We start from the raw sequence: 17763 nt of genomic DNA, 5'->3' as shown, positions 1-17763 counted from the left end.
TTTGCAGCACAATAAATCTAAAAAAAGCCAAAACTTATTGGGGGGGGGGCAAACGTACAAAAACAGGGGCACATTTTTAACATTGCTTGTATAACATTAGAAAGGTGCTAGAATAAAATGTTTTGTCTTAACATGCATTTCCTGAAAGATAAGAAGACTGAAACTTAGATGTTATTATTTAGTGAATTCAGTTCTCACTGATTTGCCAGAATACCACAAATTTTAAGAGGAACAGATCAAAAATATGAACCAAATATGCAGCATCCACCCCCTTTAAAGTACAACACAGCAGAGTATCAACAATCCATCTACATACGGTGGCAGTAGAACCCACAGCCTTCTGCATCAAAAGCATGTATACTACCTATTGTGCTACAAACAATAGAAACAGACTTGGTATAAACAGTACTAAACTTATTTTCCCCCTGAAGCTCTCAGTTCCTTGTAAAATCCACTTAACTTTCAACTATATCTGTCAACTTTGCAGTGCAATAAATCTGAAGAAAACCAAATAAATCTGAAAAAAGCCAAAATTTATTGGGGGGGGGGCAAAGGCACAAAACCAGGGACACATTTTAAACATTGCTTATATAACATTAGAAAGTTGCTAGAATAAAATATGTTGTGTTACCATGCATTTCCTTAAAGATAAGAAGACTGAAACTTAAATGTCATTATTTAGTGAATTCAGTTCTCACTGATTTGCCAGAAAGCCATGCATTTTAAGAGGGACAGACCAAAAGTATGAGCCAAACATTTCCGAGCTGAGACAGTTCCTTGAATGGATAGAGAATTCAGGCTCTTGTTCCCTATACACAAGGTACAGTGCTTGAGCCTGAGTAATCCTAACAGGAGCATTTTACACACATAGATACACACAGACAGACACACACCCACACACCCACCCACACACACACACACACACACACACACACACACACACACACACACACACACACACACACACACACACACACACACACACACACACACACACACACACTTTAATTGTTGGACAGAAAAGAAGTTAGAAAGAAAGAAACTACCTAAATGGTAGACAGAAGTATTCAAATGAAAGAATACCAGTGATGATACTTTAAGTAGGTACCACAAAATGGTAGTTAAAAGATAATGAAACAATTAGCTAAAAAGATTATGGGTGGGAGGCAGCAGAATTAGAGAATGTAATAGTAGAAATCTGAGATCAGGCTACAAGAAACTCCAAAAACTTGCAAGCAGTGGGGTCCACATCTGAAGCTGAATGATAGCAAATGAGATCTGAGGTATGTTAGGTTGGTGGGGCATTATGTGTAAAGTGAGGAGCTTAAGAGCTCTTGGCTCCAATGACCTGGTAGAAGTGGTTGAGTCAGATCCAAGTAATGGATCCAAACCCATCATTTGAGGAATGAATGAAAAGGACATCAGATCCTATATTGTGTCTGATTACAGACTTAAGTTTTTTTCTCCATGCACCTATACATATATATATATATCTATATAATGTGGTGGTGCAGTGGTTAGTGTTGCTGCTTCACAGCAAGAGGTTCTCTGGTTTGATCCTTGGCTCAGTGCCTTCTGTGCAGAATCTGCATGTCCCTTCTGTGGTCACGTGGGTTTTCTCTGGGTGCTCCAGTTTCCTTCTACATCCCAAAAGACATGCTGTACATGGATTGGACACTTTAAATTGGCCCTAGGTGTGAGTGTGTGCCTTCTGTGGAAGGTTGGGTGCTGGGCTGGCAACTTGACACTGTAAAACTCCACTGCCAATCATGAGCAGACAAGTGATCCACTGTGGTGACCCCCTAACCAGGAAATGCCAGAAGAAATAGATATGTGTGGGTGTGTATATATAGGTCGATCGATACAGATATGTTAATATTACATTCCGTACATTTGGTCACATTTTTGGTTGGTCAAAGGATTTTCCAGTGTCAGGATTGGTTAAATACATGCTGTGTCCAGTGCTTGAAAAGCTAAAGTGTGCAGTGTTAAATATTAATAAGTGAGAGTGGCAGTAATGCTGAAACATTCAAGTGTTAAAAATGTTCCAGCATTGGGGTTAAGTGTGTATGTAGAAGTCTTTGCTATCAAGACTTAGACTAAGTACTAGGGAAGGGGATAGATGTGTTGGTATACTTGGGTATTCATATGGCTGGTGTGTGTGTGTGTGTGTGTGTGTGTGTGTGTGTGTGTGTGTGTGTGTGTGTGTGTGTGTGTGTGTGTGTGTGTGTGTGTTTATACATGCATGTGTGTGTGTGTGTGTGTGTGTGTGTGTGTGTGTATTGTTTAATGGTCTTGTTAGGAAAAGGGTGTTTAATACCCTAATGTGTAGGATTGTGGTTAGGACAGGGATACAGTTAAGGTTAGTGTTAGGGTTACTAACCTGAGTAATGGTGGGCTGGGGGCTTTGCCATCATCTAAAGATTTCACAGTTAGGCTTAATCACCTGCTATGAAATGCAAAATAGATCAGCAGGGAAGTCTCTTTAAGCTTTTCAGCTTTATTGGCAAACTTTACAAGCTCTTAAATAGATGAGCCAGGATACTGATGAATATAGCCTGATTTAGTCAGGTAAGTGCCTAGCATGACAAAATATGAGAAATGCATAAAAAGGATGAATGCCTATAATGTTCCAGTCATCATATAAACAGCACCATGAACAGTTAAACAGGAACATCAGAAACTTCATAATACAAAGCTGTTATCTATGCACCTTCCTTTTTTAAGCAAAATACATTGCTTCTAAGTTCGCCCACTATCAGAAACACTTAACATTCTGGATAAAAGTAACTTCAAAATTTGTGGGTATTATCCCAGTGGAAGTTATTACATTTTTTCTGAAATAGCTGATAATTTCATTGCATATGGATTTTTATTTTACTACTTTTACCATACAGTTCAGTATAGCAATGTGTCAAGATCTTTTTAACTAACAGGTGCTGACTAAATCATTGCTTACAAATGTGAGGAATAAAATGTTAACACATTTCAGTAGTCTGAATCGATTTCTGAAATTATGGTGTCAGCACATAAGTATTTTAATGTATAATCTCACTGTAATTAAATAGGCACTTTTATGCATGAAAAATAATTTACTTTAATATTTATAAGTTAGAATTACTTAAAAGAGTTTTCTAACAAGGGTGCCACCAGCCCTTTATTCTGGCAAACAGTGATAATAAATAAAATAAACATAGGATCTCCATAAAACGGACGTTCATAATATCCATTGTTGCAATTGCTTAACTGTCTGCCAAAGTATCTGTCTGTATTTCATCATTTTGATACGTAATGATTGCAAAGATAGTAAACATGGAATGCCAAAAGAACTAAAAAATTGGAACATCTAATGCATGTTCTCTGCTTGCTTATGTGTAGTTTTGTGTGCCAGTATGTGTGTTCACAGAATTACAGATTCAGAGACTTTTTAAGACAGAATTTTAAAAAATACAGTATTTAAATTGATTTAAACTGTGTATGAAGGAGTGTTGAAGGAATTTTTATCTGAAGTTATTTTGTGTTAATCTTAGTGGCATTGAAACTGCCCGCCCCTCAGCCTGCCTCTGGGCCCATCTCATTTGCTCACTCAACTGAGTGCAGTGAGATCATATTCTGATTTCAGGCACTCCTACTGTGTACAAAGAGAGCATCTGGGAAATAGAAAAAAAAAAAAAATTAAGCTTATTTCCTGCCTTTCTTGTTAAGTGGTACAGACTATTTGTAGGCTTCTGAGCCCCCAAGCCCTTCTGTGTTTGAGGGAAGCCTTCTAGCTTGTTTATTTCTTATAACTAGCCAGTTTTCTAGTTTCAGCACTCAAATCTGTTTCTTTGATCTCAGCACTTGTTCAGAAAAAAAAAAAAAAAATTCATCTGCTTTTACTGTACTTGTGTTTTTCCTACTTCTTTTTACTTTTGCATCATCTTAAAATACTCAATTGTATTTATTACTGCTTGGTGTAACTCATTCTAAGCCTTTTGGTTTAAACACTTGGGCTTCGGACCAGTTAGTTGTTTTGCACTGAGAGGGTTTGTGGTCTGCACTGTTGTGGCAGAACAGGTAGCTTACATCCTTCTAGGTTGAGAACTGCTGATTGAGGGCTCAGTGTCTGTTATTCTAAAAGTGTATTAATTCTGGTTTAAGCACTTGGGCTTTCAAGCCAGTTATTTTACATTAAGAGGGTTCGTGGTCTGCACTCTTGTGGGAGGAGAGGCTGGACTCTGCCCTTCTGAGCTGGGAATTTCTGGTTAAAGGCTTATAGTGCATGCATATCTGAACTGTTCCTTACTGAAGTTGGTGCGCCTTGTTTGCTGTGGCATAGACTGGATTCGGGCCTGCTGGATCTAGCTTTGTTTGTGTAACTTGAAGCACTAATCCAGACATTCTCTAAAGTATTCAATGGTATTTATTACTGCTTGGTTGTAACTTGATTAAAGTGTAGCTATCATTCAAGTCTTTTGGATTAAGCACTTGGGCTTCAGAACAGTTGTTTTACATTAGGAAGGTTTGTGGCAAGCACTGTGGTGGCAGGACAGGTAGCTTTCATCCTTCTAAGTTGGGAACTGCTGATTGAGAGCCCAGTGTCCAAGTGTATTAGTTCTGGTTTAGGCACTTGGGCTTCAGGCCAGTTATTTTACATTAAGAAGGTTCGTGGTCTGCACTCTTGTGGGAGAAGAGGCTGGACTCTGCCCTTCTGAGCTGGGAATTTTCTGGTTAAAGGTTTATAGTGCCTGAATATTTGAACTGTATCTTACTGAAATTGGTTCACCTTGTTTGCTCTAGCATAGACTAGATCCAGGCCTACTGAATCTAGCTTTGTTTATATGCTTGTTGTTTGTTTGCTTGTTATTTCCTGGAAGCTAATTCCACCTAATACGCAACTTCTCAGCTTCTGTGGATCACTAGTGATATCTGCATTGCTTACTGTACTTATTTCCTTGTTTCACTTGAAAGAAAGTTACTGTTTGTCGTTTTGCATTTAGTTACTTGTAACACATTGCACTCAAGTTACCTGGCACTTGCTCACTAAAGCAATTATATAAGTCAGCACTAAAAATTAAAAGCACTACACCCTCACTCCCCACTGGCCCTTGTTTTCAATTAAGGATTTCCCAATATTATTCTAGCATGTCCAAAGGTCAGTTGTCAATCTCCTCTCCGGTCCAGCTGGTGAATCTGGGAATCTTGAGGCAATGTTATAACTGCCTCATGTACACAGACAACCCTCTCCTCCTCCCACATAACACAAATACTTGTAGAGATGCAGCTATTTAGCCAAACTGGAGGCTGAGCTCTCTCAACTCAGGACTGGCAAGACCAGACAGGAGGAGAAGGCAACTACACACACCACAAAACCAGCCTCACATAATGCTACCACTCCACTGAATCAAACACATAAACACACAAAGACATACTCAGAGGCTCTGAGTAAAAATTTACCTAAACAGCAGAGGCCTCCCAAGCAGACACCCAAACAACTGCTACCTCAAGACACCCCACAAGCAACACATAAACCACAAAAGCAGTGTGCAAAGCAGTCACAGCCCTTAAGGCCAAATACAACACCAAACATACTTGTCATAGGTGACTCCATAGTCAGACACACTGACGTCCCACTCACCAGGCTGAACAAGGAGAGGGTCACAGTAAGCTGCCTATCGGGCGCTAGAATCTGCCACATAACACAAGCACTCGGGTCACTCCATGGCAAGTACAAATATGACACAGTCATTGTCCATGCTGGTGTGAACGACCTGAGACGTACCTCCCTGGACTACATGAAAAGAGACATAGAGGAGCTCTCTGATTATGTAGCCCAGGCAGGTATGACCCTAACCCTGAGCAGTATCCTTCCTTCACCAAGAATGATGCCACAATATAGAGACAAGATGATCAGCTTTAACAATTGGCTTAATGTCTGGTGTCATTCAAAGGGGATCCAGTGTCTGTCTGCCTGGGATGACATGCTTGACAAGCCACGCTGCTTCAAGGGACGGCTTGAACCTGTCACCCTGGGATTCCGGATATTGGCTAAGGCTCTTGCCACCCCATAGTGCCTTTTTAGGCAAGGCTCAAATTCTAAACCTACCACCCTAGAAAACAAAAATGGGAAGAAACTGAGGGTAATGCTGCTCAATGCCAGAAGTCTAAATCTCAAAATGCATGCACTCGAGGCCCTTCTCAGTATGGAGAACATCGATGTCTGTGCTGTAACTGAAACCTGGTTCAAGGCTCCTGAGAGCACCCGGCACTATTAGGTTTTACCTCATATCATGCGTTCGCCCCAAAACCCGGACCACACCACAAAAGGAGGGGTGTATCCATATTCATAAAGGATACTCACACCTCCAGGTTGGTGGCAACGCACAAGCTCGGAAACCATCCAGGTGCAACTAACCATAGGCAAAACTGCTCTACAAATTGTAGCATGCTACAGGCCACCCTCTCAAACTCAGGAACCCCACACAGCCTTCCTGAAGACACTGGAGGGTATAAATGTATCTCCAAACACCATCATATTGGGTGACTTCAACTACCCGAATATAGACTGGGAACATTACTCAAGCCCTAACTTTCTAGCCCAACGGTTCCTGGAGTTCATAAATTCAAATGCCATGGAACAGCTAGTCACTGTTCCCACGAGTGGAGAAAATATACTAGATCTCATTGTCACAAACATGGGGACAAAATGCTCCACACCGGAAGTATATCCCTCATTGGTGAGATCTGATCATAAACTAATCTCACTGGAAATCCACATCCCGCCCCCACCCCAAGCAAAAAAGACCATAGTGAAGAACTTCTCTAAAGCAAACTTCACACTACTCAAGACTGGTGTGGTATCCTTCAAGGCCCCTGAGCCAGAGGAATCCACAACCCAAGCTGCGGAAGCCCTTACAAATGCCTTCTATGAACACCTCCAGGACTGCATGGATCAGGCAATCCCAAATAAAACCAAGACTCTTTCCACAAAGGGCAAACGTCCAGTCTGGTGGACCCCAGCCATTAACAAACTTTACAATAAGAGGAGAAAGCTATTACATGATAGAACAAAATCCATAAAAGGGAAGTCACCCCTGATCATTATTAGTAAAAAAATACGAGCACTCATAAAATCAACTAAGGCCAATTTTGAGAGAAAAATTGCCATGGATTCAAAGGACAATCATAAGGCCTTTTTCAGCTATGTTAGGAACCTGGGTGGAAACTCCCAGATATGCTCAGAATTAGTCCAAAATGATACAAAAATCACTGAACCCACAGACATTGCCAACATACTGACAGACAGGTTCAGTGCAAACTTCACCCCTCTCCCCCGCTAAAGGAGAGATAACTATCCCAGCCGAGTGTAGCCTCCCGGACATCTCAAATGCGCAGGTGAAAGCTGCTCTCTCTAAAGCTAAAAACACAGCATCAATGGGACCGGATGGTGTCCCCGGCTGTGTGCTACACGAGCTAAATGAGGAATTAAACCCGCACATAAGGCAGCTGTTTAATCTCAGCCTTACCACAGGATACGTGCCCAAGGAGTGGCGTACGGCAACTGTGGTCCCACTCCACAAAGGCGGTGCCTCACGGACCCTGGTAATTACCGCCCCATAAGCTTAACAAGTCTAGTCTGCAAAGCTATGGAGAGGATCATAATGGAGCTCATAAACTAAGATATAGGGGACTTGCAGACATTGGACCCGACCCAGTTTGGCTTTGTCAAGGGAAGATCATGCCTTTTGAACTTGGTTGACTTCTTGAAACAGTCACCAAGGCCATTGATGAGGAAAGGCAGTCCATACAGCCTACCTTGACCTTGCAAAGGCTTTCGACACAATACCCCACTCGGGTATTGTAGAAAAACTTACCAGCTTAAATGTAAACCCATATGTCACAAGATGGGTTGCAAACTGGCTTAAGGACAGAACCCACAGGGTTAGAGTTGCTGGCGCTGTGTCAGACTCCAAGCCGGTCACAAGTGGTGTCCCACAGGGCTCGGTCCTTGGCCCCTATTGTTTGGCATCTACTTCTCAGAAGTACAGGCCAACATGGGAGGACTTTGGCTGACAAAGTTTGCAGACGACTGCAAACTGGGCCATAGTGGAAAGTGCATCGGACACGGATATCCTTCAGAAGGGACTCACGGAAACAGATAGCTGGTGCCAGAGCCATGGCCTGAAGTTAAACGCCAAAAATGTATAGTCATACCCTTCGGGAAAAACAAGGTAACCCCAAGCTACCATATAGGTGGCAATCCACTAAGCACAGAAGAGGTTATCAGGGACCTGGGGACCCAGGTTGACAGTGGCCTTTCTTTTGACACTCACATTGCTAAAGTGGTTAGAAAGACCTTCTACATTGCCCACCTGATCATGAAGGGATTCACATCCAGATCTAGTGAGGTCATTGTTCCCCTGTACTCTTCACTTATCAGACCAATGATCGAGTACAATGCCCCATTCGGGATTTATCTCACCCGACATCTGCAGCAATTGGAGAGACCCCAAAAGTTCCTCACCAAAAGGATAAAGGGACTCCAAAATCTGTCATATGCTGCCAGATTGAAGAAACTCCAGCTCTATTCAGTCGCATACCGTCTGCTCAGAGGTGACATGTGCCTGACATACAAGGCCATGTCCAACCCGGAATTAATGGACATGCTCCACCTCAAAAATCCAAATCCACCAAAACCACTAGAGCAAGCGACTTAAACCTTAGCACGGATATAAATAGGACGTGCTGGAGGGATAGATTTATCACTCAGAGACTCCCTATGCTGTGGAATAAAATCCCGGTCCATGTGAGGCAGAGCACCTCGCTGACTCTGTTCAAGAGAAATCTAGACCTGTGGATGGGAGATCGTAGGTTTACCCCAGGAATCATCTCTGTGTCACTGCTGGACAGAGGCACAACAAACTAATGGGCACAGTATTTTTTCATATAAGGGGTGGCGTAAGCCACAATAATTTGGGCTAGGCTTATAAATGCCTTAGGGCAGATAGCCTAGTATAAACCTATGAACCTATGAACCTATGAATTGATCCAAGTACCATAAACACTTTGCCAATAATCCACCCTCACAGGGTACCTCCTATCTCCCAGAAGGCAAAAAAGTCAGGCCGAGGATGAATTTACAAGTACCAATTGAATTGCCAAAGATGCGTTAAAAAGTGAGGATATCTCTGTATTGTACATAATGTATGATTATTCTAGAGATGGAGAAACAATACTGAATAATAAATCTGTACTTCGAGTGTATAATTGTTTGTTGATGGAGATTCAAGTTTTTAGTTTGCTTGTCTGTGAAGACATTTGTTTTGTGGAAGGCTAGGAGAGCAGCGCTGGCTGCATCTTTAACAACACATAATGCTAGATAAAAATCACCTTCCAGCAGCATATAAGAATAATAAATGTGGTAGCTCAGCAAGATTGTCTTGGTAGCAGACCGTCTTTAGTCTGGTGATCCTTTTAGGCAGTAATCTTCCTTGCTGCGTGTTTTGTTTGGAAGGATGCATACAAAAGTAGCATTGTATTCTATCACTGTTCTGATCAGAGTAAAGTATAGAAAAATGATAACTTACTATCTTTTTTATTTTGACATTGTAAAATTTAGTTCAATTGTATTCTGCCAGACATTGCTGATATTATATAACATAAAAGATTTTTGATTGCAGTGCATATACTAAAGCTTTTCTCCACGGGCTTCCACTGATAAGGATATTTTGTGCCCAGCATGAACTTCCAGGTTCACAAATGTAAAATAAATTGACTGTGCCATTCTTCATTAGGGTGCTGTGTATACTGTAAACTGCTGTCAGGATTCATTTACCAAAGCTAACAATACTATGCTTCCTTGCCTTTAATTTAAGCCTGTTTCTAATACACTTCTGATTTGTATGACTTTACCCTTACTATAGTAACATGGTATCAGATGCTGAGTGAATGATAGCATCTACCTTGCAGTCAGCATCAAATTTATTTAGACATGTGTGGGTTAGTGGTATTTTGATCTGTGAAGAGGATTCCAAACACATGGGATTCCTGTACTGAGTCTTTAGGAATGGCAATAGTAACTTTCTTGCTTTCTGAGTTGGCATGTGCATTTAAATATACAGGTTATGCCAGTCACTTTGGTATTTGTCTTACAAAATATGGATCTACATTTAGGTCATTAAGATTATTTACAATTCCAGCATAGAGAATAGTATCAAAGACCATGGCTAAATCGGGTCTATATCAGATCATCAAAATGGTTCATTATCGAATGCCGTAATGTCGAACTGCAAAACCCAAACCCTAACAATGTTGAAACCTCAAAACAGCAAATTTTTTCCCTGGGAAAAAATTTGTTGTTCCGAGAAACACACAAACACCACAAGCACACTAAAAAGCAGCAATCCACAAACATACATTTAAAAGTTACATCTAACCCTACACTACACTGCACATACTCTACTATCTATCCACTTATCTTAACCCAGACCCTAACCCTAAGGTCTGTCACTATCGCACACTCACCTCACCTGTGCCCTAACCCTTACTTAACCCCCAACCCCAAATTCTCACTATCACACACACACCTCACCCGCGCCCTAACCCTAACTCACTTAACCCGCCCCTAACCCTAAATTCTGTCACAATCGCATAGTTACCTGACCCGTGCCCTAACCCTAACTCACCCAACCCATGCCCTAACCTGAACGTTCGCACAATCACACACTTACCTTAACCCAACCCGTAAATGTCCATCGCATCACTAAAAACAGCGAAGCCACAATGACCAACCAAATACTTTCCATAAGAAAGAATTTGGTTTTGTGCAGCTTCGCTGTTTTCAGCATTCGCGATATTGGGTTCGATATTAGATCATTTGAAATTCTGCCATTTCGATGATCTAATATAGACCCGGCTAAATCTAGGTTTGCTATATGAAATATATGGATACTAGCTATATCTTTAGTGGCTTTCTTAGCAAACATTACTAATTTAAGGAGACACATTTTTTTACTGTTGTGTATCTAGAGCAATATGTTTTATAGTGGAGCTTATGAAACCAGATCTAGTACGCACCATGGATTTGAAAATTAAGCATTTAGACTGAAACATCTTTGGTTCCTTGGATATATGGTGGGCCTTCTTTTATGAGAAGCATAACAATAGCTATTTTCCATATTTATGTATAGATAAAATGTAAAATGTGTGTGTGTGTGTGTGTGTGTGTGTGTGTGTGTGTGTGTGTGTGTGTGTGTGTGTGTGTGTGTGTGTGTGTGTGTGTGTGTGTGTGTGTGTGTGTGTGTGTGTGTGTGTGTGTGTGTGTGTGTGTGTGTGTGTGTTTTAGGAAATGAATGCTGGGGATACCTGTGCTAGGGTGATACACTGGCCACCAACTGTGATTACAACCAGGGCAGCAGAAAAATGGCCAGTTAATACTTGTGGTAGTCACTGAAAGATGTACAGACATGCTAAAATAGCTGATAATGAGGTCTTTCCTCATTGTGGCTAATGTGTTATTGAATCACTGAGTTCAGTGATCTCATTAAAAAACATTTTTGCATTAGCCTTACCAAGATCCATAGCTGGCTCATCTTGTGACTGGTGCCATTACATAATCTGATGGGTTCCTATTGGAACATCAATTATTCAATCGTTTGAATCACTAAAGGTCAATCTTTAATGATTGAATGATTAAATATTCGAATGTTCATAAACATTATTAAAAAAAAAAAAAGAAAAAGCAAAGGGTGTAGGCAGGGGGCAAGCCTCCCTGCACCCCCCCCACTTCTTAAATATACCAACTCTGAGATTGCACTACAGCGTAGGAAAGGGAAACCTTCCCTTACCTGCAGATAACTCCGTTAAAGTGGAATCTCGGAGTTCGTATATTTAAGTAGGGGGGTGCAGGGTGGCTTGCACCACTGCTCACAGCAGTTACTTTTGTTTGTTTTATGTTTTTTTTTTTTTTTTTTTTTACATTTTAGTCTTCGATCATATAGTGTTGACAATATGGTATTCGAACTTCTGAAACTTCAATAATGTAATATGTAACCCAATCTGACACCTCTCAGGGAAGCAAAAAAGTGCAGTTCTGTAAGTTGCACTTACTGTAGCAGTACATGTTCAAATTCCTCACTGCTGCAGTACCATTTGACTATTTGGGTTGCAACCTGCCCAGGCTGTAATGACCCACCAGATTCACAAAGAGCTGGCTCCCTCCCAGACCTTCACTCTGATTGCTGAGTGGACAGCCCATTTGTAGAGGGAAATTAGCATTATGAGTGAAGATTAGTTTAGCATTACTTCATGGCTTTCTTAGAGATAAAAATGGGAGTGTTCTAACCCTGCAAAAAACAACATACAATAGAAACAAAAAATGTATATCTCAACCAAAAAAATACATACTGCGGATTTTTTCACTACAGGTTCCCTTATAAGCATGGAAAATCAAAAGGGTTAACCTACAATAAATAGTAGCAAATTTGTTACTCTCTTGCAGATGTCATAGCAATAAATCAATTGCTCTACCAAAACATATGAAGCAAAAGCACTGGTTCATAATCAAACACAGGAAGGAGGATGGAGGTTGGGTGTGGCTACTGCAGCTGTGAGGAATTCAAACCCCTAAAGTTATGATAAGTGCGACTTACACATCTGTATTATGATTATCATTCTCACTGCGACAGTAGCCCTTCATTATTTGGCTTGATTACTAAAGCTTTTCAATCCCAGGAGAAAGAAGAATATGACTTCAGGTGCCCCTGAAGAATGGTCCTAGCAAAAATAGTCCTGAATCTGGAAAAGGAATCCAGTTTGTAGTGCTTTGCAAAGTACGTACGCAGGACCCTGAAGCTGCCTATAGAATGCTTCTAGAGTCCATCACTTTCCAATATGCCATCAAAGAAAATAAGGCTCTATTAGAATGTGCCTTAACTCTGCCTGGAAATACTTCACCATAATGGGAATAGCAAAAAAAGATATAGTAAGGAATAACCTACTGGCATTGTCTGAATTGACACAAGTTATCCCTTTCTAGTCTCATGCTAAGAATTGCTCAGCTGTATAACTTTACTAAAGGATTTAGTTATGACAAGGTAATACATGAGTTGCAAAAGCATGACCTGAGTATATAGAATCTATTATCCCTGTTATTCAAATTTTGAAAGAAATGAGTAGAGAGATAACTAGATTCACTCTTTAAGTAGTAAGAGCATATATGGGAGATTTTTTCCCTACAGATTACTCTATAAGCATGGAAATGCAAAAGGGTTAATATGCAATAAATAGTAGCAATCCAGTTACTCTCTTGCAGATATTAGAGCAATAAATCAATTACGCCACCAAAACAATGAAGCAAAAGCAGCCAGAATAGCTGGTTCAGATGTAGACAGAATTAGACTTCCCAGAAAAAAGTTGTCTTTTCGGCTTTTCCCAGTTAGGAGTCGCCACAGTGGAACTCAGGGCCGCTAATGATTGGCAGTAGATTTTTTTTTTTTAATGGTGCCGAGTTGCCAGCCCGATGCCCAACCTTCAGCGAAGGCACGCCCATTCACGCATGTCTATTGGATGCCACTTGACCGCGGGGAGGACATGCAGACTCCACACAGAAGGCACTCCAGCCGTGAATCGATCAGGAGAATCTCTTGCTGTGAGGCAACAATGCCACCACTGTACTGTTCTGCAGCTCAGAAAAAAAGTAAAGAACCCAATTAAGTGTCACCTGAATAACATCTGAGTTTACGTATCAATAAAATAGCACTTTGTAGAACAGCTAGAGCTAAGTCTAAAATGAAAAGGAAGATTTATAGGCAGACATGCTGAAATGGATAATGAGCACCCCTTTAAAAGGAGTAGACAGGCCATAGTATAATAACTCAAAACAAATGTCTGAGAACCAGTGGGAATAATCCCTGATAGAGCCCTAATTATAGGTATGGCATCAACTAGAAAATTGTGTCCACTGGTTAATAAGATTTCCTAGTAACAGGATTTTTGTTTCCTTTAGTAATTCATGTGCATCCACATGAAAAAGCTGCCTACAAGGTATTAGAATTGAATAATCCAGTAAACCAGTTGAAGTAGTTTGAGATTGGGGTGTATCAAACTCTGCCTGTCTTGTGTGAGTAGATCCAGTCTGTGAGAAAGCCTATGGTAATTGCACCTGGCCAATTCCATAAGAAGGGAAAACTTATGTTACCTGGGCCAGAAAAGAGCCACTGCAATAACTTTTAGGAGTCCTTTAGAATCATCAGAATGACCCTGGATATCAGTGGAAATGGTGGAAATGCATACAGAAAGATTCTACAACACAGGAATGAAAATGCATCTGTTTTCCAGGCCTGCATGCAAGGTGTTGCGGTACAGAATTTACTTAGCTGTCTGCTTTAAAAGGAGGTGAACAGATTAATTTCAGATGTTTCTTACAACTGTAGTCATTCATAGGTGACCCCCCATTCAAGTTCTATTTTAGAGCATCTGGTCTTGCTCAGTTTTTCTGCCACTATATTTTGCTTTTAAAGAATATAAGATGTTTGAAGGGTTATACAATGCTGTTCAGCTAATCCCCAGCCCATCATAGCTAGCATGTATTGGGGGGTTAAGACCTTGTGCTCCCTGTTTATGTACCATACCATTGCGGCATTGTCTATAATCACCTGCAATGGGTCGAGAAACCAAGGTTATCAAGACATTCACCTGTTATCTCTTTGACATTTATGTGCTTTGGTCTGTCTGAAATGTCCCACAAGGTCTCACAACCTTAATAGCACAGAAACTGCTCCCCATACAAAAATTGAGGCATTCTGTTGTCTCCATCAAGGCAGTTCTTTCTTGATAAGGCCATATAATAGCATCTGAAAATACCAGAGGATGAGAATGACTGATCCATATTAAAAAAAAAAACAAAACAAAAAAAAAAACACTGAATCTTTTTTTCATGTATAACCTGTCAAAAGGAATCATAAGAATTATAGAACCCATGAAACCTAGAATCCTGAGATATTCTCCCGCTGAAGTCTCAGACTGATTGGACTGAAGAACACAAAGTTGATAACCAGAACACAGAAAAACTCCAAACAGGAAAGTTTCCAGATACAAATTTACTTTTTCCTTTGTTAGGAATGTCTTGGAAGAAATGCATCTATGAGGCAGTCTAAAAGCACAGTCTGGTGTGATGGAGACAAGTAGGATTTCTGAACATTTATCTGGAAGCCCATACTGGTAAATCCCAAAGAAGGAATAATGGCTTAGTCATTCTGAAGGTGCAGTCAGCCCCTTTTCTTGAAATATTTTTTTTCCTCCTCTTGCCATCTCTTTTTGTTCTCTGTAGACCAGAAGATGCAAGGAAATTATTATTATTTTTTTTTGTATGAAAAAAACAGAGGATTTCTAAGATTTATAATGTGGGGTTTGTAAAATTTTAGTAATTCCCAGTATTAATTTCAAGTCATCAAACAGTTTGAGAGCCTGAGTGACAATAGGGGCAAACAAAACCTTCTTGTCTGCATTTCCGTTTAAAATCTCAGGTGGGAATTCAGTAAAGCCTACATGATTTTTTTAATGTACACATTGCGGCATGATGCATACACGAGTGCAAACATTTTTAGATGCAGTAAACATCGCTTAGCGGCGCCCACGCACATGCAAACAGGAAAACTTCTATGCAATGCAAATTTCCATATAAGCAGGTAGATCTTATGCAAATTAGCCAGGTTGAGTGATCCAACAGGCTGAAAGGCATCCGTGAGGACTCTGTGTCCGTGTTCGTTGCAATGAAGTTTACACAAATGTACAGTAGGACCTTGTGTTGGATCCTTAAAATGGTGGATTTGTGCTGTTACCCAGCTTACATGGCTATGAACTGTAGTTTCTGAGCTGTCAGTATGAATATGCATGTAAATAAGGTGCATTTGTTGAATCACTAAAAGGAGTAACAGTGTCCGCATATCCTCTTCGTGTAGGCTCCTAAAAAGTGTTGATATTCCCACTGGATGTGGATGACATCAGGGGTGTGTGTCCCATTACTTTTAGGAAATTTTTAGTGCTCAGCATGCGTGTTTGCATGGCACACCACATAGCTTAGTGTGTTCACGCAAATAGGCAACCCAAGTCACAGATATCAAGCAAAACTGGATATATTCAATTAATAATATATACTTTTGTTTAAGCTATGCTGCACAACATGTTGTACAATAAAGTAGGGCCTTTAAATCATGTCAGTTACATCCTACGCAGGTGAATTGCATCATAATTATCCGATCCCACATGATGGACCTACAGTAGAACAGCATAAAGTATGCATACACCCTACATTTTAATTTTTCCTCAATACTTTGAACCATTGGAGTAGAGATTTGGAAATTTTAACTGAGATAATGCTAGGGGCTGCTGCAGCTAGTCTATGTCTGTATGTGCTAGAGGCTGATGTCACTGCTGCTGGTGCTGATGACAATAGGTCTAGGCCAAAAAGGAGAAGAGTGTTTAGGCCCAGGGTAACCTTCCAGGAGGAACATGAGTTGGAGATGTAGAGTACTACAGAGTGGACAAGGACATATTACAAGAACTCTGTGAGCTCTGCCGCCCTCAACTCAGAGCCAGAGCTAACAGAGGGGGAACTCATTCCAGTGGAAACTAAGGCATATGTAGCCCTTAGGATACAAGTACTTTTCAAAGACCAAATGGGAACATGAAGGGGGTCTCACAGGTGTCTGCATTCAGGATACTCACCAATTTCTGGATGCTATGCTCACACATGCCAGTGAGCACATATCTTTTCCCCATGACCCTGAAGTGAGGGCCAGCAATATGCAACACTTGTACAGTGTAGCACACTACACTGAAGTACTGGGTGCCATAGATTGCACTCATGTACACATCAAGGCACCACCTGTTGAGCAGGGTAGAATCAACATTAACCACAAGGGATACTAGTCCATCAACTGCCAAGTTTTGTACAATGTCCAGGGGATTATCATGAATATGTGTGCTGGCAACTCTGGCAGTTTTCACAACTCCCATATCTGGTACACATCACAGCTGTACCTGATGCTTGCTAGGAGGGACATCCCACAGGGCCATTTACTGGGGGATGCTGGTGATGTCCTGGAACCATGGATGACGACACCCTTCAGAAATGCACACACACTCATGGAAGAATGCTATAATAAGGCACACGCACAAACTAGAAACATCAAAGAGCATGTGTCTGGGCTTCTGAAGTCATGGTTCTGGTGCCTTGATATATCTGGTGGAGCCTTGCAATATACTACAGCCACATGTGCACAGATATTCACAGTAGATGCTATGCTACACAATCTGATCCTGGGGAAACAGCTGCAGCAGGATCAGCAAAGGGAATGGATACACAGCCCCACAACAGTGCCTAGGTCACCACAACCACAGTCGCATGAGGACTCGGAGGAGGAACTCCCTGCTGATGTCCCTGCAAGCAGATGTAGGCATGCTCAGGTTTGGATAAGAGACAAATCATAGCACATTCATTGACAATCTAGGGGTCTATGGACTAACACCTTACTCCTACTCACATACATATATTAAAAATAATGCCAGCCAAATCACACATCCTGTACCTATACATGTATTGGCTGTATGCTGCTTGCATCAGATACATTCAGCACTGAATTACAGCTGTGTTAACTGCTGCACTTGCAAGGTAAGTCCATAACCTACACAGTAGTATGGAGGATTGTTATATTATGTCATTGTAGCTGTGGACCGGCTACATTATGCAGGCAACTATACTGGGCTATTTGGAAATAAATTACA

The sequence above is a fragment of the Protopterus annectens genome, chromosome 7.part0 (genome assembly GCF_019279795.1).
Source record: "Protopterus annectens isolate FY-2018-M chromosome 7.part0, PAN1.0, whole genome shotgun sequence".
NCBI classification, from domain to species: domain Eukaryota; kingdom Metazoa; phylum Chordata; order Ceratodontiformes; family Protopteridae; genus Protopterus; species Protopterus annectens.
The sequence above is the reverse complement of the archived record's forward strand: the minus strand, read 5'-3'. Positions refer to the sequence as shown.